This window comes from Lissotriton helveticus, chromosome 4_1 (assembly GCF_964261635.1).
Source record: "Lissotriton helveticus chromosome 4_1, aLisHel1.1, whole genome shotgun sequence".
In the NCBI taxonomy this organism is placed as follows: Eukaryota; Metazoa; Chordata; class Amphibia; order Caudata; family Salamandridae; genus Lissotriton; species Lissotriton helveticus.
In genome coordinates, this window is record NC_136063.1 from 1,072,651,307 (window position 1) to 1,072,677,120 (window position 25,814).

Below are 25,814 nucleotides of genomic sequence, written 5' to 3' on the forward strand. Positions count from 1 at the left end.
CTGATGCGAGAGCCCACGGACGCTGCCCCTCCCTTTTTGACGCGCTGAGGAAGGCGCTGTCTTTTCTCTTGCTGAGAAATCCAGCCACCGGCGTTTCCAGCCCACCTTTGCGGTTGACTGGGATACCGAGTCCTGAGAAAGAGATACCAGCCCTCCTGCCTTCTAAATCCCAGGTACTGAGCTGACTAAACCCTTACAGAGAATTCTTGAGTCAGATTCTTGGCAAAACAAACTTGACTTAAACTGCTACTTACTTACTCCCTCCCACGTATTAGGCTCAGGTCAGGTACACCGGGGTAGGCGTAGTTAGAAGCACCAGTTGAGTACGATTAGTCAATGTATATATGTATGTATCTATTTTATCCATTTTAAAGTGTCATATGGCTAAGAAACCATATCCATGCTTTTACAGTATTATTTCATAATCCTGCTTTTACTATATGCATTCTACTTAACCCTAAGTATTGCAATTGTAGTGATTCATTTCTCCTGTATGAGAAAAGAGACTGCTCAATAAATAACACCTTTTATTGAAAACGCCCGTCTCTTCTTTTCTCTACAATCTGGTGAAACTAAGTATGCACGTATTGACTGAGTAAAATAGCTGTCTTTTGTTTTCACACAACTCTAGAGATATACTCTTAATCAGGGAGAGCAAAGTTGTCCTGTTCTATGGTTGTCAGAAACTAAATCCCTTCTTGTCTATCCAGGGAGGTTAAACTCCTCCTTGCCTATTCAAGAAAGTTTCTAGTGAACTCTGAGCTAGCTGGCACACAAAACTTAAGTCTAATATAGTCAGTAGAAGACCTAGTTAACCTCTGTCCTACGTCTATACTACTGAAGATATTATTCCAATGCGCAGAGCCTATTGGGAATATAGGAACTACACTACATGGCGCCCAACGGTTTGGTAAGGCGATAAATCTAACGCAAGACATTAGAGTAACTCAGTCGTGCTTTTTCACACAGACCCTTTTCCCGTTAATACTCCAAAGACGTCTGGAGTGGGTCAAAGGTTAAAATCAGCCGGAACTTAGTAGGAAGAGATTCCTATGTATAGTTTTTGGTTTATTCAACGTTAAAGGATACAGTGTTCCAAAATATTGTGCACCTAATCTTTGTTTCCTTGGAAACCTGATCTGCGACAAAAACCTTTCTGTCAGTAAAATGTCAGACAACGAAGAAGAAAGGGAGGCAGCTAGACTAGCGGCTCAACTCTTAGCGGATGACACAAGTCTCCTACAGACTGACCCAGATGCAATACTCATCCCGGTCAACATAAGAAAAACTATAACTTTAAAACGTATAGAAAATGGACTAACACCGAGAGGTGGTAAAAGTCATATTCGTAATTGAGGCACATGAATATCGGCAGACAGAGGTATTCTATTCATGGATAAACTTTCCAGCAGCAAACGCTGTCACACACGACTTCCACTATTACAAAATAGAGGAACCTCCGGATGAGTACACTCCTTTCGAGGAGGTGGAAATCCCATTAAAATACCAAGAGCACCTGCTCTGGTTTAAAGGCGCCCTAAAACATAATAATCACATCACCAGGCTCGGTCCACTAGGTAGACCAGGAACAACGTGGCCGGTTCTAGCCAGCTACACACCACATCCAGACATTGAAAAAATGTCTATACCAGAACTTCTAGTCCAACTAAAAGTACTAATTAAAATACATAGACAATTAGTCCAATATGTAATGCGGACTTCAACAGTCCAACCAGCTATTAACATTCCACAGCTGACCCCTCATCAGGGGAACACAAGTAAAATCACACCACAGAACATACAATCCTGTCTAGGTAAAGTACCCATAAAACGGGAACAAATTCCCTTCTGGTTAGCACAAAAAATCACTCAAATAGAGGCAGTATTTCCGGCTACTACCCCGGTTGAGAAACACAGAATTCTGACTATCTGTCTTCCAATGGGGATCGCACCACATGTAGAGGACTGTGACACTTGGGGCACAGTCTTTGCTTCTATCTACACAAAAACACATGGTGTTCCGTCTATGGCGGTAATACCAGATGTGCTAAAACAGATTCAAAATGAATACGGTCCAGAACCTGCTTTAACTCTGGGTATGAAATTACTGAAAGACTTCAAGCAGGTCTCAGCTTTATTGTTATCCAACATAAAAGGAGAAGCAGCATCTGTGGCGATCCGCCAGAAACTGAAAGAAACAGATATAGCAGACCAACCATTTGAACTTGCCAGAATCATAGAAAAATCCTATGAAGAACTAGGAAGAGATAGTTTGGGTGGGAAACCAGTAAAACCCCAACTAACTGAAAATCCTGAAAAAATATGTATTAAAAATTATTTAAACACTACAAAAAAGAGCTGGGATGGAAATAAACAATCCACTCCCAAAGAAAAAAGATTCCAGTCCAGAGGAAGGTCTCCTCGGCGGAGAAAAAGATCTCCGGACCAAGGACACAAGTCTCCCCAGAGGGAGCCCTCTGAGAAAAGATATAACCTTAGAAATAGGGATAATTTGAAGAAACCTGATAGATATCAAGATATTGATACACGTCCCTCTCGATCTTTTCAGACTTCCTCGCAGAAATCGGAAAGAAGAGGACGGTCAGAACAAAGGGAAGAGCACGTCAAGTCCAAAGACAAGGAACCTGCTCATCAAAGTAAAAAATTACAATTTCCAAAAAAGAAGGTAGCCAGTATTAAAGTAATCAAACATGCCGAAGATACTGAGGACACAGCTGAAAAACGGAGAGTGGGCTCAGACAATGCTAGACAGCGCAGCAGAAGTGAGCATAGCTCGCAAGATCCTGATGAATCATCTGGAGACAGTGGACACGAATGAATACATTCAGGTGGAAACTGCAGATACCAGAGTTAGCAAACCTCATAAAATATACGAAATAACATTACGTATAGAGGGAGATAAGACTAGGAAAATAAGGGGTCTATTTTGGGATAACCTTTCCAAAGGCTATGACATCCTTTTAGCTGAAAAAGACTGGCCATCGGAGTTTGTCAGGGAGTGCCCTCATGGCGAAAAAATAATTATGCCTGCCTTCTCAAATCACATTCCAATTCATAAAAAATATACACTTGCAAGAACGTGGGCAGTAGCCCAGGCTCCTGCATTATATAAAAACCATGTGGGATGGGATGAGGACTCTCCTCCTCACAAAATCCAGTTAAAATCACAACCAACTGCACAGAGGCAGTACCCAATTAAGCAAGAAGCTAAAAAACAGGTCAGGGAGATCTTAGATCAACTTGAATACCAGGGGGTGATTGAAACTTGCACCTCACAAATGAACAATCCTTTGTTTCCTGTCTCCAAACCAGACGATTCATATCGTCTAGTTTTGAACTACAGACATCTAAACTCATGTTGCAAAACTTTTGCAGTACAAAACTCACACAGTGCAGCACTAATGAATAACATAGTGCGCAAAAAAAACAAAACAACATTAGACATATCTAATGGATTCTTTTGTCAAAATATAGCTACTGAAAGCAGATATTTGACCGCGTTCTCAATAAATGTTTTGCAGAAAATTTCTGTCGTTTGCCACAGGGGTTCAAGAACAGCCCAGGATTATTCTCAGCAAGAGTAACAGAGTTACTACAAATGTATGATGATGAGGCATTATCTTATGTCGATGACATCTATCTAACAATGTTGACTTGGATACTCACTTGAAAAGAGTGAACACCATAATACTTGGGTTCGCAGCAGAGGGTTACAAATTCAACTTTAAGAAGTCACGGATTGCCCATCTAACTGTCCTGTTTTTAGGATATGAAGTATCAAGTGAAGGCAAAAGCCTGGCTGACAATTTCTTAGAGAAATGTGCTGTAATCCAAGCACCAAGAACGCTGAAAAACTTACAATCAATTCTAGGTTTCCTGAATTTCGGAAGAACTTACATTCTAAATTATGCAGAGAGGGTTAAACCTCTCTATGACCTAATAAAACCAGATTTTAAAACAATCAATTAGACTCAAAAACACACAGAAATTTTGAGATCATTGCAAACAGACATGTTAGCTAAAACAAAATTGCAAACACGCGATAACACACGCAACCTTGTGATTCGAGTCATCCCAGGAAGATGCGGATTCACATACCTAACCTCTAATGAGGGAGAAACGGTACCAATAGCATACAAATCACATTTGAACACAGAAGATGAAAAAACATTCAGTATTAAGGAAAACATTGTACATGCGGTTCAAACAGCTATAGCAAAAGAAAGAGCCCAGGCCCAAGGCAGACGGATTACTGTGTTAACAGCAGAATCAGCCTTTGAGGCACTAACAAGCCCATGTAATTTACCTACCATGGCATTAAATCCAAAATGGATACAATGGGAAAATTCTCTTGCTACAGACAAAGTAAAATACTATTTTGACCCGAACATGAAAAAATTAAATAATCTAGAATATGAAAGAGAATATCCTCTGCCAATCGACATTCTGCCCATACAACAGTACGCCTGTGTAATATATACAGACGGACATGCACAACCCTCAGTTTGGGGAAAGCAAGCCTATAACGCCACATGCGAGATTGTAAAAAACGTGTGGCGCGGAGGTAAATTGAGACCTCTGGTAACAAAATCACACTCAGTGGAAAATAATTCAGAACAACAAACTGAAATAATAGCGTTAAAAATGGCGCTGGATAATGCCGATCGCGAATTCCCGACACTAATAGTGTGCGATTTGCATTACTGCGTCAAATCATACAATAACGACTTGCAGAAATGGGTTGAAAATGGTTACAAAGATGACAAAGGTGCCACAATCAAGCAAAAATCGCTTTGGGAACAAGTAGTTCTTTTACAGAAAGAACTACCAATGACTCACGTGATACATTCACTGAGTCATCAGCGTGATGGCGTTCACGTTGCAGGGAATTCATTGGCTGAGACAGCCACAGCGGAAGCCACAAAGCCGGCTTCCGTAGCTACAAAAAAAAGCGTTCGGAAAAATACATTGACGGGGAAACAATGCTGGCGGTGAAAACGTCATCAAAAGGCGACTGCTCAACGCTACCCATCAACTATCCACTCAATTATACATACATAATCGATGCAAACTCCGTTCCTTTTGCTCAAATCCCTGGAGTGGGGGACAGAGTAATTCCAAACACGAACAGGAGAGTCTTGTTAATAGCAGACGCACATATGGGTGAGGGTCTTAGACACCTTAAGATGAAGGAATCTCTGGAAGAATTACAATCAATATACTGGTGGCCAGGAATGAGCCTGCAACATCACAAATTCGCAATAAACTGCCCAGACTGCAACAGAGACCGCAGTGGCGAACGAGACGGTGTATTACCATGGCATTCCGCTTAAAATAGGATAAGGCTATCTACTTGCAAACCCCAGTAGGAATAATGCGTCATATTAACATATAGAGACTAGTTTCACTTAAAATGTAGACCCCAGCTTTCGGCTGACGCCAGAACTGTTATATAAAGATTTGCGAGTCTATAGTGGCATATACGCCATGGGCATGCTACATTCTGACCAGTGTCCTGCATTTAGCTCTCGGGCTTATGTGGGGGCCACGGCCAGCATGGGCATTGCATTGCAGGACTCTTATCACTTCCTTCCTGAGGGAAACGGGATGGTGTAAAGAAAAAACCGAGGCATAGAGCAATCTATAACGCCAAGGGTATTAGGTTCGGGGGCTGGGTGGGTCAAACATTTAATAAGTGTCCAACGTAGTCTTAATAATCTGCCAAGAAATTCTCTGAAAGGTCTCAGTCCGTACAAACTATTGTTCAGGACTAGAATGCTAATCCAGGACCTCGATAGTCAAACTTCAGTGGTAAAATGAAAATGCTTTGATATCAAAGATCGTTTGGCTATTTTACAGGACTTAAATGAAAAAAGAAAAGACCTGAGCAACATAAAGTTGAAACAACAGCCAACAGCCACTGAAGAGAAACCACCTGTCCCAGCAAGGCCTGTCTGGATTCCAAAGATTGGGGATCTGGTCAGAGAGAAAATCGCGGTGAATAAGGAATTTGGGCCTTCTTACAGAAAAACAGTACCTATCTTAGCTGTCAACGGGACAAGATCAGTTGTACTACCGCCCCTTGCTGGTAAAAAGGAGAACCGAGTTGTATCCATCGACCTGGTTAAACCACAATCATGTGGCCAATAATAAGTAGTAGGCCAAGTGGACTCCTAGGAAATAGCAGAACACCAAAGTTTGCTACAAATCAAGAGGTTCAAACTGAGAGACTAATCACATTTGATAAACCTACAGTGAATCAACAAGGACTATGCAACAAAGCCATGGAGCTTATGCCTCTTGAAACCCAAATTGCAACAGTTCGTCAAGAAACACCAATCTACAATGATGTAGCCACAGACTATGCTAATGAAACAAAGAAAATTCCAAAAGCAAAAATAAATCCAGAAGCAATTGAAACAATTGACAGAACTGCATCAGGCTATTTCATCAATTTCGATGACTTTTCTGAGGATCCGAGTGAACCTGAGGAACAGCCGACAACATCCAAGACGTTTAAAGACCAAGCAAAGAAACTCTTTCATCAACTACAAGAAACCTATCTGATTTCTCCATGGATTGAATTTTGGGTGGTGCTAGGTGTACTTTTCCTCCTACTTTGGCTCATCATGGTAATATGCTTGGGACACTATATTGAAGGAAAATATATTACAATGGACACAGCAAGTCAGAATATCAACTTGGTCCTAAAACCACACAAGTCTTCACACATCGAGAAAAGAGAACTTTCTTCAGTAAACTTCACAGCCAATCCTATACCCGGTGGGGTAGCATGGGACAAAACTGATTACGATATATATGGCCCGGTCGAGCTCTTGAAGTATCCTCATCAATTTAAGGTTTCATTAAGTGACTTTGTAAAACCGAGCACATTCTCTGATGATTGGGACTTTGTAAGTATTAATGATATGATGTCAGACCTAGTTATGTCAGCTAAATTTACAGAACATGATTATTTACAGGGTTCATCTAATTATGACCAGATGTATTTTTACAACCACTATGCTAACCATTATTTGCATAAATCTGCTCAACCTAGAAATGTTTTTAATTATAATCAATGGGAACATTGTGCAACTCCACCAAAAGGTAGTTCGAAAACATTTTATGATACATTTTCATACTTCTCAGGGTTTAACACAAGTGATGCAGAAACGTTTTATTTCAAACTGTTAAATAAGACAGGAATGAAAACCATGCTGACAAATACAAAATTAATCTATTCAGAAACATTTTATGAAAAAATGAATACATTCGGTTTTGATTTCTGGAACAATAATATTGAAACGAAAACCATCTGGGGTACCAAAGAGTGGCAGGTCCAAGGTATAGAATCATTATTTAGAGCCTGCATGATCCCAGAACAAATTATATTCTTGAATGACACAATTCAACAGACAACCTGTCTTGGTCTAGCCAAAATCAAAGACTTAAATAAACCGTCTATTCCAAAGCCAACACCTGACAGTAATAGCACTACAGAGGTTGAGATAGACGTATCCCATATTTTAAACCAAAACAGAACACATCCTGATTGGAAGAAATTGTTGATCTGGCCCACAGACACAAATAACTGTCAAGATAGATTCCTGAACAAAATACAGGGGTTCACATTGACCAGGCCAGACCCTAGATACTCCCAGAGACAACATCCAGGTAATTGTAACAACATACAGTGTAGGAAAACTCTGCCTCGAATGACTACAGACATCCACACTGGCTGAAATTAAGCAACACTTGACTTTACTTAAAGAAGGTGCTGACTTGCGTGATTTCATTATGGGACCACGCAAACAGCGTCAAAAACGTTTCATAGCGGCCTCTATATATGCAGCTTACAACGAAGCTTGGAAAGAAACTCAAATTGAGACAGCAGAGAAAATACGGGAAATAGATCGTATTAATTTGGAAAAATCACTTTCTGTTGTGGTCAATGGGTTAATGACTCTGTCTTCCAGAATATATTCACTGGACAGTATTGTATCATCTGCAATCGATATAATAGAACAAGACTTACTAATGCTACAACATGGTCAGTCTCAATTGCGCTCTATTGTACAGCTTGGCTGGACGTTACAAAATCTGCGTTCAGGCTACGTGCCTTGGCGTTTAATCAACACAACGTCATTATTCACTATCTTTAACCTTACTGATACACAAATCAGCTTGGCACAAAAGGGAGCGGAATATACAATTCTGAGCATTGAAAAACTTGAGAGATTACCATTGACAATGTCAGAACGACCTGTCATTGAATGGATAATACACGGAATCATAACTATTCCGATAACAACTTTCAAATTTCGATACTGCCAAAAGTATATACAGGCAGGCCAGTATGAAAGGTTGGGTAAAGGATACATTAAGTCAACATGGAAATTACCTTACACACACACATGTTATAGTGAAAAGGGACAGAGTGTATTTCTTAGTGGTAATAATTGTGAAAAATCATTAAGTGGTATACTCTTGTGTCAGGGTATTAATTTACATGGGGCCTGTGAGGGGACTTCAAATAACCTTTCATGTCACCAGCTTGGCACACCTGCAACTCGAATAGAACCATTCTTTAGACGGCTTTCTAACGGGAGCTACATTCTAATTGTGGATCACAGATGTTGTGGCTTGGTGCCAGGAAAAGCTTATCTGGTAAGCGTGAGTTCCATGGTCACTTGTTGTATGGAAGTATCATATCCAAACGACACTCCAGACAGGGAGGGAAAAATTTGGCCCAGTTTGAATATCTCTTATATTCGAATTGATACTTTGAGCAGAATGAAGTCTGAGCTTCTACAGACGCCTGTGCCCTTGACGTCATCGAAAGAAACGTATGATCTCCAAGTTGCAAGGACAACGACAGAGATACATGCATTATTATCAACAAATTGCCCCCTACACTTCGCAGAAATGCTAAACGAAATCTTAAACATTTCTGATACGAATGGTATCGCGAGTGTATTTAAGCCAATTTTTTCGGGACTATTGACACCATTCAAAGCAGTCCTGGGAATTTTTCCTAACTTTGTCCATTCTGTCTTTGGCGGCCTACCACTCCTGTTGGGACTCGTAGCAGGCATTTTATTTTTGATACTCCTGCTTCGTTATGGCAAGCCATGTCACAGACAAGACTCCAGCAACAATGGAAGAAACGATCCTAGCTATACGCTATCGGGACCGCATAACTAAAGTCCTTGGATTAGCCCGGCTACGAGATCTGAATATGACCTGGTTTCTTTCATTCAGACCCACCTGGCAGAATTGTATCTTACCTGTGTTAAGATGTATGCTATGCGGAGAGGAATGCGTGTTAGACACCTGTCTTACACTACAATCGGAAGTACCATTGGATACAGATACTTTGCTAAGTCCAGTAAAGGCTCGTGCATTGTGTTGTCCCCAGCGGTTACCTATCCTGATGACGGCATTCGTGGAAACTTCACCACTACGATTAAAGGGTAGTGAAGTACAAGATGAGAGCAGCATCAACCAGGTATGACCTTCTGTAAGCAATGCTGATCAAAACATCATTGAAAGCGATCATGCTAATGACTGCATGGTAGCGGCATTCTCCAACTTGGTCGAACTTTCACCTGAGGCGGTAAACTGTTTTTTTGAAAGTCTGTCTGAAATGATGTTTTCCCCCGAACAGAAAGAATAACTTTAAGCAAACGAGCACACAGCGTTCCCTGAACTCTGAATTTGGCCTTCAGCTTTGAAAAACAAAGCTACTGGGACTATTTTGGAACTATTTTTTCTTCTTCCCCTGAAAACGAAAACCTTTTTCCCGATTCCAAAATATTTACTTTTTTTTGGCACTCATCCTCTGCTTAAAGTAGAACTATTCTTAGAGAACAGAGCTTCTATTTTTAGGAACTCTAGAGACAAAAAAATTACCTCAGCCTCTAGCATATTTACAAATAACTGTATTTATATGTGATGAAGTGGTCTTGAACTTTTTTTCTGTAATAAGAGCCATTTCATGTGTTATTCCGCAAAAAAATCATTCCGCTGATATATGCATCCTATTTAATGAATGATTACTCTGCTTGAAATACTGTACCTATACTCATGTTTCGTGTATTTCGCATACGCCATTTTACAATGCAAAAAATGCATTTTGGGGTGGTTCGGTATACACATGCACTATTAGATATGTTTACTATTGCTTAGTTTAGTAAATATGGACATGAATTCATGGAGTGGGTGTAGTGTGTTTATCTAGGTACCTGTATCGATATTCCTATTCTTGGCCCTTGTCCAGTTATAAATCAATATTATCCCTACAACGGCACAGAAACCCGTTTCATAAATTAGTCATAGCGCATGCTGTCACATTAAGCAAGCACTATTCCTCCAGCACCCTAGAAAGCACACCGAGTTCTTAAACAAATCCAAACCTCCAGTAACCTGGGAAATCCCCGCCTGCAATTGTTTTGATTCCATTCGAGAACTCCTGTAGAGCCCTGTAAGAACGACCAGTTCTTAGTGACATCTTTATTGACGTCTTATGTCCATCCTTACGTCAAACCCGGCACCTTTCAGGTATAAATATACCAACGCTGCTATAAAAGCAAAGACACGCTGGTGATGAACCTGGAGCAGCGACTACTTGCCGGAGAGCCCAGCTGATGCGAGAGCCCACGGACGCAGCCCCTCCCTTTTTGACGTGCTGAGGAAGACGCTGTCTTTTTTCTTGCTGAGAAATCCAGCCTCCGGCGTTTCCAGCCCACCTTTGCGGGTGACTGGGATACCGAGTCCTGAGAAAGAGATACCAGCTCTCCTGCCTTCTAAATCCCAGGTACTGAGCTGACTAAACCCTTACAGAGAATTCTTGAGTCAGATTCTTGTCAAAACAAGCTTAACTTAAACTGCTACTTACTTACTCCCTCCCACGTATTAGGCTCAGGTCAGGTACACCGGGGAGGGCGTAGTTAGAAGCACCAGTTGAGTACGATTAGTCAATGTATATATGTATGTATCTATTTTATCCATTTTAAAGTGTCATATGGCTAAGAAACCATATCCATGCTTTTACAGTATTATTTCATAATCCTGCTTTTACTATAGGCATTCTACTTAACCCTAAGTATTGCAATTGTAGCGATTCATTTCTCTTGTATGAGAAAAGAGACTGCTCAATAAATAACACCTTTTATTGAAAACGCCCGTCTCTTCTTTTCTCTACAATCTGGTGGAACGGTGGGCCCGATTCACAGAACTAACTTAAGACAAAATCCTAAACTTACTACCATTTTGGTATTCACAGAAGGCACTTACTCATTTTGCTATTCACAGAATGCACTTACTCATTTCGGTATTCACAGAAGTTAGGAGTCCTAACTTTAGGACTCTTAAATGCCTTCTGTGAATACCGAAAGTCTTAAAGTTAGGATTTTTCTCAATTTAGTAGTAGTAAAGTTAGGACTCCTAACTTTAGGACTCCTAAATGCCTTCTGTGAATACCGAAAGTCTTAAAATTAGGATTGTTCTCAATTTAGTAGTAGTAAAGTTAGGACTCCTAACTTTTGGACTCCTAAATGCCTTCTGTGAATACCGAAAGTCTTAAAATGGTGTTTTTTCTCAGTTTAGTAGTAGTAAAGTTAGGACTCCTTACTTTAGAACTCCTAAATGCCTGCTGTGAATACTGAAAGTCTTAAAATTAGAATTGTTCTCAATTTAGTAGTAGTAAAGTTAGGACTCCTAGGTTTTGGACTCCTAAATGCTTTCTGTGAATACCGAAAGTCTTAAAATTGGGTTTATTCTCAGTTTAGTAGTAGTAAAGTTAGGACTCCTTACTTTAGAACTCCTAAATGCCTGCTGTGAATACCGAAAGTCTTAAAATTAGGATGTTTCTCAATTTAGTAGTAGTAAAGTTAGGACTCCTAACTTTAGGACTCCTAAATGCCTTCTGTGAATACCGAAAGTATTTAAATTAGGATTTTTCTCAGTTTAGTAGTAGTAAAGTTGAGAAAAATACAAATTTTAAGACTTTTGGTATTCACAGAAGGCATTTAGGAGTCCGAAAGTTAGGAGTCCTAACTTTACTACTACTAAATTGAGAAAAATCCTAATTTTAAGAATTCCGGTATTCACAGCAGGCATTTAGGAGTTCGAAAGTAAGGAGTCCTAACTTTACTACTACTAAACTGAGAAAAAACCCAATTTTAAGACTTTTGGTATTCACAGAAGGCATTTAGGAGTCCAAAAGTTAGGAGTCCTAACTTTACTACTACTAAATTGAGAAAAATCCTAATTTTAAGATTTTCAGTATTCACAGCAGGCATTTAGGAGTCCTAAAGTTAGGAGTCCTAACATTACTACTACTAAACTGAGAAAAAAAAACATTTTAAGACTTTCTGTATTCACAGAAGGCATTTAGGAGTCCAAAATTTAGGAGTCCTAACTTTACTACTACTAAATTGAGAAAAATCCTAATTTTAAGACTTTCGGTATTCACAGAAGGCATTTAGGAGTCCTAAAGTTAGGAGTCCTAACTTTACTACTACTAAATGGAGAAAAATCCTAACTTTAAGACTTTCGGTATTCACAGAAGGCATTTAAGAGTCCTAAAGTTAGGACTCTTAACTTCTGTGAATACCGAAATGAGTAAGTGCATTCTGTGTATAGCAAAATGAGTAAGTGCCTTCTGTGAATACCAAAATGGTAGTAAGTTTAGGATTTTGTCTTAAGTTAGTTCTGTGAATCGGGCCCTAAGTATGCACGTATTGACTGAGTAAAATAGCTGTCTTTTGTTTTCACACGTCTCTAGAGATATACTCTTAATCAGGGAGAGCAAAGTTGTCATGTTCTATGGTTGTCAGAAACTAAATCCCTTCTTGTCTATCCAGGGAGGTTAAACTCCTCCTTGCCTATTCGAGAAAGTTTCTAGTGAACTCTGAGCTAGCTGGCACACACAACTTAAGTCTAATATAGTCAGTAGAAGACCTAGTTAACCTCTGTCCTACGTCTATACTACTGAAGATATTATTCCAATGCGCAGAGCCTATTGGGAATATAGGAACTACACTACAACTGCAGCAGCACTTACAGCCCCACCCGCATCCTCCAGCGCATGCCCCGCTCGCCAACTCTCGTCGACTAGCGGGGGCGGTGCTTGAGGTCATCAAACAGGGGTGGTCTGCGGGGGGAATGCGTTTTCGCATTCTGTCATGCCCCCGCCTATCCTTTTGCCCGCACTTACCTATATTCTCGTGTCCGCTCCTGAGAGCTGGAGCATTTCTTGCGTTCCCCTCCTGACGTCTTCTGATTCCGTACTTCCGGGTTGCTGCTCCTCTTCAGGGGCATAGTTTCTGCATCGGCGCGCCCTTGCCAGCCAGCCTAGTTACTTTTCTTTGGGTAGCTTTTCCTGACACTGTTCCTGCGAAAAAAGAACTATAGAAGTATTTAAAGAGTCATAGTTCCTAGTTAAGGTAGGAGGCAAGATATTTATGCTTGTCCTGAGACTAAATTACTTATCTGATTCTGAACTCTTTCAGCGTTGTGGAGTGTATTCTCTGCTTTGATGCATTTTTTTCTCTCTTTTTCTGTAAAAAAGAAGAGAATGTTATTATTTACTGATTCTTGAATTACGTAATTATCCCATTCCGGCCCAGCATCTTTTTGTGCCACATCATTGAATAGGCGAGATTATAGTAAGCGGTCCGAAAAGTCTACCTAGCTGTGGATCGCGTATAGTTCATGTGATCCAGGCGCGTGATCATCCTGCCCAGCCACATACCACACCATGCCTCGGCATCAGACTTCAAAGGAAGCCGCTCCCACACCACCATTTGTCTGAGCCTCGGCATCACACTTCAAAGGAATCCGATCCGAAGCCGCTCTCCCGCCCCCCCATCAGACTTCAAAGGAATGCGCCCCCTCAGTCTTACCACCCGCCCCCATGCCACGTTCTTCCATCACCGCTGCAGTCCATAGGCATCTGCCTCACGCTCTCTGTATTTCTGGAAACCCTTCCCTCCAGCTACGCTTTTCTACATTCTTCCCACCCTACCACCCGGTCCGGACATCTATCGCCGTCTTCTCCTCCTATCCCCCAACCCTCATACCGCTCCCCATGGCACTCTCTCGCCCCTTCTCTAACCACAGGCTACAAGACCTATACAAATGGGCTGCCCAAATGAACAAAACGTAACATAGCGTGGCATAACATAACGTAGCAGAACATACCATATCATAGCGTAACGTAGTGCACCGCAACATAGCATACCAAACACAGCATAGGGTGATGACACAGCACACCACAACACAACACAACAAAGCACAGCATAGCGTAGCGTAGCGTAGCGTAGCGTAGCGTAGCGTAGCGTAACATAAAACCCTCTAGTGACCGCCGTTCATTCAGTTGAGGTGTTAGAGTCGATGAAATGGATGCTTCAATGAATACGTGTTTCAATGAATGACCTGTGAGTCAGTCGCTTGCTGCTGACGTTTGTTTGTGTGACTTCCAGGCAATAAGTATCATTCCCAGCACGGCCAAATTAGAAATTTCATTCTTTCAGAGTTGATAAACTGAGTGCCACCAAATTTGATAAAAGTAACACCAGTTTACGTGGGAGAACAGAACACCTCTTTCCCACACGCATGTAACTCACAGAAGCAGGCCATCAGACTTCAAAGGAATGCACCTTTTTTCCTGCCTTTCCTTCTGGTTCTCTTTACTGGTGCACTCATGCACAGAAGGCCTCATCAAACAACGCCACGAGCCACACTATTGTTCCTATTCGTGACGTGCTCTGACACCCTCGGGTAAAGTCCGCGCTATATAAAAACACATCAATTAACATCAATAAAATTGCACGTCCCTTTGCCCTGAGACTCCGACCCTCCTTCCTTTCTTGCACAAACCTCGTGCTCCCAAACTCTGACACCCCCCCATCCATTTGCCTCCATTGAGCCTCCCGCTGTCCTGGAAAATTCCCCTTTAAAGGCCTCCCCTTGAGCCCATCCCTCTCTTGCGCCTCCTCCCCTACCATGCGACCATTGCCTATGCAACGTTTATTCTCGTTTTTTCTTGTATTTGAACAGCAAGGTCGCCTCTGAGTGCTAGCAGGTAGTCAGCCATTTTCAACAGTAAGCTTAAATACAGCAGGCTGCTAAGCGGAAGAATTAACCAGTTGCCCAAGGTGGCTTCAATGTATTTTAGGGCTTTAATGGAATTACAGTTTACCCTGTCCCTGCACTCATTTCTTTATGCATTCAAACCCCACTCAGTGCTCTCCCCTCTAGTGACCACCGTCCATGCAGTTGAGGTGCTAGAGTCAATGGAATGGATGCTTCAATGAATACGTGTTTTAATGAATGACCTGTGAGTCAGTCGCTTGCTGCTGACGTTTGTTTGTGTGACTTCCAGCCAATAAGTATCATTCCCAGCACGGCTAAATCAGCAATTCATCCTTTCAGAGTTGATAAACTGAGTGCCACCAAGTTTGATAAAAGTAACACCAGTTTACGGATGTATGACATTACAACGCATGCTTTTACATCGCATGCTTTTACAACGCGGTTTTTACAACGCATACCATTACAACGCATAGTGCTTTTGAGCGCTGGATTGTGAATAGTTTAATTTACTATTCCAACTCCAGTCCCCGTGGATAGTAGGGAAGGTGTTGGATAGTACATTAAACATATTCCCTATCCTAGAGCGCCCCCCAGAGCAATGCGTTGTAATGGTTTGCGTTGTAAAAGTTGCGTCGTAAAGGCACTGCGTGGTAAAAGTTGCGTTGTAAAGGTTGTTCACCCCAGTTTACGTGGGAGAACAGAACACCTCTTTCACACTCGCATGCAACTCACAGAAGTAGGCTTGTTCGATACGTCACATGCAAAAAGAAAAATTGGGCAGCTTTCAAAAGAATTCACAGGGCTGAGATTACTTCCCATGCTGGATTGGACTGGCCTACTGGACAACCGGACAGTTCCAGAAGGGCTGGTCTGACAGGTCGGTGTTTTGTCCCTCACTCTACCGCCCTCACTCTACCGCCCTCACTCTATAGCCCTCACTCACTCTATCGCCCTCACTCTCTCTATCACCCTCACTCACTCTATCGCCCTCCCTCACTCTATCTATCGCCCTCCCTCACTCTATCTATCGCCCTCCCTCACTCTATCTATCGCCCTCCCTCTATCTATCTATCGCCCTCCCTCTATCGCCCTCCCTCCCTCTATCTATCGCCCTCCCTCCCTCTATCTATCGCCCTCCCTCCCTCCATCTATCGCCCTCCCTCTATCTATCACCCTCCCTCTATCTATCGCCCTCCCTCTATCTAGCGCCTTCCCTCTATCGCCCTCCCTCTATCTATCGCCCTCCCCCTCTGCCTATCTGTCACCCTCCCCCTCTATCTATCTATCTCTATCTATCGCATCACCACAGCATCACTCAGCACCACCACAGTTTCACTCAGGGGCACAACAACATCACTTAGCGCTACCACAGCATCACTGAACGCCACAGCATCACTCGTCGCTACCACAACATCACTCAGCTCCACCACAGCATCAATCTGTGCAACCACTCAACATCAACTGGTTCAAATATGTTCTCTCAATGTTTCAAGCTTTATTACAAATGTCACAAAAAGATGTTAAAATTTCACTTCTGTTCTTGGATTTTCGTCACAATAAAATACACTGAACATAATCTTCACAAAAGTTATTTACAAAAGTTTAAGCTATTGCCAGTTCAAATTACAATAACTTTTATTTAAGTATTAATTATTTAAAAATTAAAAGCCATTGTTATTTGTAATATCAATACATCTAAGTCACATAAATACAACACATTTTGCAATACAAATGCTATAGGTGTCACATTTGCGAAAGTTACAACTATTGGAATTTTAAATTACAAAGCTATTAATTTAGCTATTTTCAAAACCAACACATAAATACAAAATGTATCATTTACAATACCAATAGCTCAAACTTTCCTAATGCGAGACCTATTGCATTGCAAATGCTTGTTTTTCACAGGTATACTCCTACATTTACCACAGGTACTGTATAGGAGTCTCGTAGTTTTAGACTCATACTCAACATTGTATCTTTTCACATTAGGAAACATACGCAATGCAACACCACACCGGACGGATACGTGGATTCTACTCCTTTTCCCTTTCCTTGTTCTGTTTCCCCCTCTTCCCCACCTTCTCCTATTTTGCTTTGACTTTGTTGGGCAAAGGAGGTGGGTGAGGGAAGTTGGGACCCAGCATCTGTTCCTTCTACTTCGCCCCTGCGGAAAATCCAGGTGAGCCTCACACTCTGGGTTGCACTATATTTACAACAATATGGTGCAGCCCTGTGTTTCCCCCTGTGCTGGCGCTAAACTTAGGAGCCTAGGGCAAACGCAGGCACCCTTGCACATTAGTGCAAGGTTGTCTGCATTGAGGGGAAGATTGTTTATGTGCAGGAATGTCTCCCTTCCTGCACGTAGACAATCTTTAAATGTTGTATTGTAAATTTTATTTTATTTATTTATTTATAATGCGTGATACTCAATGCAGTACACATATAAGTTGCAAAACGTCATTTTTGGGGGCTATTATTTATGTGCAGGTAGGGTCGCCTTCCTGCACATAAACAATCAATGGCAATTTGCTGTTTGTATGTGTGCTGCGCAGCACACCTGGAAACAGCAAAAACGAGGAGAAATAAAGCATTTCACCTTGTTTCATCTGTTTAAGACCAGGTTGTCCCTGGTCTTCATTTTGGCGCTGCCTATTTACGCCACCCTTGTAACTAGGGGGCTGGGTCAAAATCAATGAGTGTTGCGGTGGAACGTCCACTGCAACACCCATTGCACTCCCCTTTCACGCTGAGCACAGTGTGAAAGGGTGCCTTATATACAAGGCAAATTTATGCCACAATAAGTGGCTTAAAGCTGCCTTGTAAAGAAGGTAAAGCCCTTATCACCACCACAACGTCACTAAAAGTGATGTTGTGGTGGCGATAAGGGCTTGTAAATATGTCCCATAGTGTAAACTATATGGTGGGGTTGGGAGCCCTTCTCAGGCAACAGCCACAATCCTTGTCAGGGTAAACTACAAAAGTCACCAAATTAACCAGTGCTTAACTCTCTGGTAGCATTCCAGAAAAACATTCAGGCTTAACTTAGAGGTAATGTGTAAAGTATGTATGTAGGACTCAAACTGTAATAAGGTAAAAACATAACACAAGGAAAATCCCACACCAATTTAGAAAAATAGAGGAAAATGTAATAAATTCTTTAATACTAAAATGACAAAAATCTAATCAGTTGAACTCAAGATATGCAATTTTGAAGATTTAGGTATTATAACGCCTAAAAGCAAAACAAACTACTCGCAGCTATCTGGTTGTGTGAGACTGGGTGAAAGTCACAAGTTCAGACCAACTGTGATGGAGTGTGGGTTGGATACAAGGACCATGTTAGTCCCACTGAAAAAGTTACCTTTTAAAGTCTAGCGCATAGAGTTCGGTTCATGGGGAGGAGCAGGGAGATCGTCACAGATGGTCGCCGCTCTAGCACATAGAGCAGGCTGGGCATCCTGGATGGTCATCGATGTATTACGAAGATCCTGTTGGGCATCGTGGATGGTCGTTGCTAGAGATTTGCATTGTCAGTCATCACTGGCGGTTGCTGTAGCGCGAGAATCTGAAAGAAACAGGTTAGTATTAGATTCCTTACCTTAGAATATCCCCAGGCATCAGACTGGATCCGGAAATGTTTGCGTAGCAGTACCCTTGCGCGTGGTAGGCGTCGTCTGCGGCTACGTGTCCGTCGTTGGCGTTGTGGGCGCCGGAATGACGTCGCCGGAGTACTTGGACGCCGCCCTCGCGCGCTGACGTCAGTTCTTCTTTTTTCCGCGCCAGCAAGCGCCGATCCGGAAAAAGTGGTGCCCATAGTCAATTTTTTACTAAACTTTTTCGATCACTTCGAAGTCTGTACGACTCAGACGGTGCCGGTAGGGATGTCCGTGTTCATCCCCTGAGCCGACTGCGACCGACTGATGTCGGTCACCGACCCCCATCGCCGGTGTCTTCATTGCCTAGGCCTCAACCACGACGACAAGGCCTGTTCCGACTATCGAGCCTTGATGTCTAAGGCTAGGCGGGAGCGGTCCCGCAAGCGGCTCGAGTTTCGGCAGTTGGCCCCGTGCCGCTCGAGGTCCCGGTCCGCGAAGAGGTCGAGGAACTGGTCGCGGGGTTGGAGCCACCATGGCTCCGGGAGTCGTCCACGGTCTTCAGGCTCCTCAGGTAAGCACAAGAAGTCAAAGAGACGTCATCGATCTTCCGACTCCCCCAGGCGCTCGCGCGACATGGCCGGGGGTTCGGGTGACACTGCCCACGCGGCTCCACCGGAGCCGTGGGCATCGCGGCCTGCTCCATACCCGACGGTCCCTGGGCAGCACGCGACGCCGGAGGAGATCGAGGCCTTCCTCTCGGCCATGAGGTCGCTCACTCCTCCGTCGGGCTCCGCGGTGCCTTCGGGCTCTGCGGCCCCGACTGGGAGTCCCAGCAGGTTGGGTGCTTCGGCCCTGACGCCGTCGGGTGCTTCGGTCCCGACGCCGCCGGTGTCTTCGGTCCCTGCGCCTCAGGCTCCCACAGGATCCGGTTCTGGATCCAGGTCGCCGCCGGTCGACCTCACGACCTCGCTGGCGCCAGCCACTATGGTGTCGCCCCACTCCCTGATCCCTCCCTCGATTCGGGTCCGGCGCCTGACCATCGCCACTCGGCGCCGGATACGACGCCGATGGGAGATTTCTACTTCTATAACCCTACCCCATCCTTTGGTCCTGAGTATCAGGAGATGGGTGGTGAGGGGGATTGGGAGGGGTCTGAAGACCCTCTGGCACGGGAGTGTCAGTCTTACCAGGACTGGTCAGGAGAGCTAGTGGATGCCAGTGGTCTGGATACCTCCCCAGACACTGGTTTTGTCTCCCCTCCTACCGTGGCTACGGAGGAGGGGGCTGCTTATAGTGAGGTGTTGACGCGGGCAGCCAAGGCATTACACCTTGAGCTCCCCGTCACGGCCGTGTGGACTAACCTCCTCACTGAGGTCCTTAAACCGCAGGCAAGCTCGGCCGAGCCTCTTCTGCCATTTAATGAGGCCTTGTCTGACGTTCTTTTGGGCACCTGATCCAGGCCTGCTACAGGTCAACCTGTAGACAGGAACATGGCCAGACGCCACCGCCCGGCTCCGGGCGGCCCTGCTTTCCTGTCCACCCACCCCACCCCGAGAGCCTGGTCATCCAGGCCTCTAACTCCCAGACAGCATTCCCGACGGCTCCCCCCGATCGGGAATCCAAGAGGTATGAGCAGTACAGAAAGAAAGTATTCTCATCCTTGAGTTTGGGGTTGCTGTCAGTCAACACCGCATGCCTCTTGGGCCGCTACACCCACTCTCTGTGGGACACGGTTGCGGACGTGCTGCCACAATGTCCGGAGGAGGTCCGGACTAAACTTGTGGCAAAAAGTACATAGGAATGACCATGAGGCACGTTAAAGTAAGGATTCTAGAACACAAGAGTAACATCAGGTGCCATAGAACACATACCAGATTGTATGAACATTTTTCCCAAAACAACCACACAGCAGACAGCCTCACTTGGTTGGTGTTAGAAGCCCACCCAGCCATTTCCAGAAAAGCCTTGTTCAGGATTGAACAAAGATGGGTCCACCGTCTCCGATTGGACCAGGTCGGACTTAATGACTCTGTCCCGTGGGTCTCACTAGGAACATGACTCTGTGACCCTACCTCACGCAGTGTCTAGTATGGGTTATGGTACGCTTCACATACTGTTCCTCTGATTTGAGTCTAGACCAATTGACAATTCAACATCTAGTCAGGTAGACTTTCACAAACCTACAGTCCCACTGCCCAGCTCTGTAGACTGAGTCACTATCACCCTCCTCCCCTTCTTGTTGCCACCTTTCCAAGATGGCCGCCACAGCCGACAGTCGGCCCCCTAACAAGTCGCATTTTAAACTCTTGCGCAGTCTGGGGTGGGGGCGTCCCCTGTCTCCTGGCTACACAGAAATGTATTAACATTTGACTACCCTGGCGTCTGGACAATTGCAGTTGTTCGACTGCCGAAACAGTGTAAACAGTACAACCATTAGCCCAGTTCCCCTCCTGTTTGCCTCGTAGTTTTATCTCCTTAAGATGGCCGCCATAGTCGTCAGCCGATCTACCAACAAGTCGCCCTGCATACCACACATGCGCTGTCATGGGTGGGGGCGGCCCTGTAATTGAGAGCGACGCTACTACTGGCAATCTCTATGGCGCTTAAATACTGCCCGCGCATGGAGCTCGTCACCAGCTGCTCCGCGTCATATCCTAGACGCTGTTCGTGGGGTAGGTGAACCCGTTCGGACTGCTGCCACTGAAGGTGAGGGATTTCCTTAGGTAACCGCCGTGGAACATCGTCGACGGACCGGGTAAGCTCTTCTTGTAACCCCCACTGCATCCCAGGAGTATCTGACTCTCTGGGTGGCCGTCTCCCGCTGCACTATGGTGCAGCGCGCCTTGTCATAGGTGTGGGGCGGGCGCGGCCACTTTGCCCAGCTGCTTTGCCAGCTCGCAAATTGCTCCTTAAACACAGTGTTTGGGTAACAGCACGGCGACGGCGGGCGCTGGCCCTGTTGTCCGCTCCCGCCCCCTTGTTGTTGGTGTAGTCCTGGCCTGTCATGGCAGCGGGAGACACACCGGACGACTCTAGTGCTCGGGGCGCAGGGGAAGGTACTTTACCTTACCTCGTCGCGTGGGCCACTTGTTTAGACCACACCTGTTTGGCAGCACCCCAAACAATATCGTCAGGAGCCTATACACCCCATAAAATACAATTGTCTCCTGATAACTAGGTACTATACCTCCCCTGCCAGTCCCACGGGAGCAGACTGAGAGGTCCACCAGGGATCCGGTTTAGGGTAAGGTTATTCAGTTTACACTCCTCAGATTGCACAGCATTGTTAATTGTTGTTTCTTCAGTTTTATTTCAACCGATGCATGCAATGACTGGTACCATTTGATCACACTGATGGTTTGCCACTATTAGCAACTGTTATGCTCGGGTTTTAACTTGCACGGTTACTGTGGGTGTGTGTGCGCTCACTATGTTTTTGAGGTATAAAATCTATCACTGCAGTTGCTGTGAATTATGTCTATTTTCATATCTTATTTCATTCCTACAGGCATTCACATTGCAGCAGGACTGACTAGCCTGCACCTTGGTATTACTGACGTATACCTGCCTGCAAGTGTTGACCCCCTACCTCTATTTTTTGTATATATTTGTCACTAGTATTTTCACTGTGTGGTACGATCCTGCTTAGGTCCTGAAGAATTGCCACTAGGCAAGAAACATGTTGACCGATAACTGAGGGTAGTAGTCCAATTCACCCTAATAGTGTTAGGGTCATTGTCTCTCCCCTCCCACACCACCGTTTTTAACCAAGGGAGTCTACTACGAGAATAAATTCGGTATGTAGACTGACTCACCTTTTTTAACCTAACCCCCACGTCACGACCACACTCCACAGGCCCTCTCACACGCATGCACCATATGGCGGGAACAGAAGATCTCCGTTAAAGAGCCCCGGTTTCGGGAGCCCGTCAGACATTGCAGCGCCAGTCTGACGAGGAGCAGAGCCCATATGATGAAGCATGACACCTAGCTTGCTGGGTGTGTGAGGGTTCTAGTTCCAACTAGGGGATTCCCCCCACTCACTAGCACACACACCCCTCTCCGTCACTCTTCCCGGGGAACTTTTGTACATCCCTTTGTGTCGCCGGACTAAACTCACCCAAGCCCTTGCGGAGGGTCGAGATGTGGCACGGTACTCCATCCGGTGTGGGCTGGATACCACGGACTCACAGGGCAGAGCGATGGCAATGACGGTGGCGATTCATCCCCACGCCTGGTTGAGGTCCGCCAACTTCTCGGCTGATGTCCATAACACTCTTATGGACATGCCGTTTGATGGCCGTCACCTCTTTGGCGACAAGGTAGACCATGCGCTTGAGCGCTTTAAGGACTCCAGGGCTACGGCCAAGCCCTTGGGCCTTTCGGCCCGCACCAGCAAACGGGTGCCTTTCGCTCCTTTCGTGGCCAAGGAAGGGGCGCCCCCATATGTGCTGCCAGCCACGCACAGCAGTCTAACATCCAGCGCGGTGGCGGCTGTGGAAACCGCCGTGGCGGCAGTCGGGGACAACGGCGCGGTCAGTCCACACCTGCCCCTGCAGCATCCGCCTCGAAACCTTCCTAGTCCAAGCTTTCAGGCCCATGTGACGCCAGCGGGGGGCAGGGTTCGCCATCACCACCTCCACTGGCGCACTGTTACATCGGACAGGTGGGTGCTGCAAATCGTCCGAAGGGGCTACTCCCTCCCCTTCGAGGCGACCCCTCCAGCCATGCCACCGCAGTACCACCGCGTGTCGGGGGATCACTTGACATTTCTCAGAGAGGAAGTTACGGCCCTCCTGGCCAAGGGGGCCATCGAGCACTTACCTTGGCCAGAAGTAGGGTGTGGTTGTTACTCCCACTACTTTCTGGTACCCAAGAAGGGCAAAGGGGGCCTACGCCCTATCTTAGACCTGCGGAACGTCAACGGCTTCCTCCGGCAGGAGAAGTTCAAGATGCTGACACTAGCTCAGGTCCTAGCTGCCCTGGACCCGGGAGACTGGATGGCAGCGTTGGACTTGCAGGACGCTTATTTTCATATTCCCGTCCTGCCGGCCCACCGGCGTTACCTGCGGTTCACGGTAGGCCACGAGCACTTTCAGTTTACCGTTCTCCCCTTCGGTCTTATCAGCGCCCCACGGGTGCTCACGAAAGTGATGGCGGTGGTCGCAGCTCATCTGCGCAAGTTAGGGGTTTCAGTCTTCCCCTACCTCGACGACTGGTTGTTGAAGGCGGGCTCGCCCCAGACAGTCATCAGCCACCTCCAGACTACGGCCGACCCCCTGCACCTGCTGGGGTTCTCCATCAATGTGCCGAAGTCACACATGTGTCCAGATCAGAAGCTCCTCTTCATCGGAGCGGTTCTAGACTCAGCGCAGTTTCGGGTTTATCCTCCCGAACAGCAGGTTTGGGATAATCAGGCTATGATTCTGATCTTTCAGCCATTATCCCGAGTCTCGGTCAGGTTGACGCTGCGGCTTCTGGGGCTGATGGCCTCCTGGATCCTTCTGGTTCATCACGCCAGGTGGCGGATGCAGGCTCTGTAGTGGTACCTGAAGTTTCAGTGGGCCCAGCATCAGGGCAACTTGTCCGACCATGCCTTGATCTCGGAGGGCACTGCAAAACAGTTGCAGTGGTGGCTCACGGACCGTGATTGGTTCAGCGGCAGATCCCTCTCCCTACCCCAACCGGAGAACGTAGTTGTGACGGACGCGTCCCTCCAGGGCTGGGGGGGCCACATGGGAGAGGCGGAGATCAGAGGCCTCTGGTCTCCGGCGGAGTCCCAGCTCCATATCAACCTTCTGGAGCTGCGGGCGATCCGGCTTGCACTGAAGGCATTCCTCCCCTCTGTCCGGGGGAGTGTAGTGCAGGTGTTCATGGACAACACCACCGCCATGTGGTACTGCAACAAACAGGGCGGGGTGGGGTCGTGGACCCTATGCCAGGAGGCCCTGCGCCTCTGGCATTGGCTGGAACATCTGGGCATGACCCTGGTGGTTCAACACCTGGCAGGTTCTCTGAAGGCCAGGGCGGACGAACTCAGCCGTAAGTGCATGATGGATCACTTTAGATACCAGGTGTTTGGGTAGTTATTGTATAAATAAGAAAAGTCAGTTATCTACAGGACAGAAGTACTAAAAGACATACTCTAAGAGAGAAGCAAATTCCACTGAGAACTCAGGTACCAAGAGTATATGTATTCCTTGAAGCTTAGAGAGTTAATGCAGTGGGAGGTTTGGGTACCAAGTAATAAGTAGTTTGTAATTTTAGGTGCAGGAAGTCCAGTCCTGTGACGTTCTGCCAGAAGAAACACTGCAGTGGCAGTCTCTCTTCTCTTCCCATTTCCCCTCAGTACCTTGGGCAGACTAACCTCTGGTCCACAGTGGTTTTGGGGAATTGAGAAAATTCATCAGTGTAGTGAACTTTGGCCATTTGGATTCTGTGGAAGATCAAGTCTGGTACGTGCTTCTGACAGCTCTACATGCTTACCAGATGTGTTGGCAGTCAATGTCAGACGTGGACTGTACACCCACTCAATGGGATTACTTATGGCGTGACATCCTGAAGGTTTTCCGTAGCATGCCCCAGCAGGAAACTGCATATAAGGTTATGACCCAGTGGTATTACACCCCGCACAGGCTGCACAAAACGTTCCCCACTTCCTCACCTCTATGTTGGCGTTGCACTAATGCCCCGGGAGACTTTTGGCATATTTGGTGGACGTGCCCACTCTTGATCATCTACTGGAAGGAGGTGCGCAGTCATATCAGGCTGGTAATAGGTTGCCCACTGCCTGCAAACCCGGATACGGTTGTCCTGAACCTCAGGGTGGTGAACCTGCATGCATGACTCGCCGGGATTGGCATTTAAGCCTCCACATGCTTGGTGCCACCAAACAAATTATTGCCCTCTACTGGAAAAAAGCTGAAACACCCTCGATTAACGTCTGGTTCACCCACATGTGGCACACAATGGCAATGGAACTACTCACGGCAAGCCTGCAGCTCCGGAACACTAACTTCACCAAAATTTGGCAGCCGCTGTTGGAATATTTCTTTAGCATGGAACACACTCGATTACAACCTCCGAGGCTGC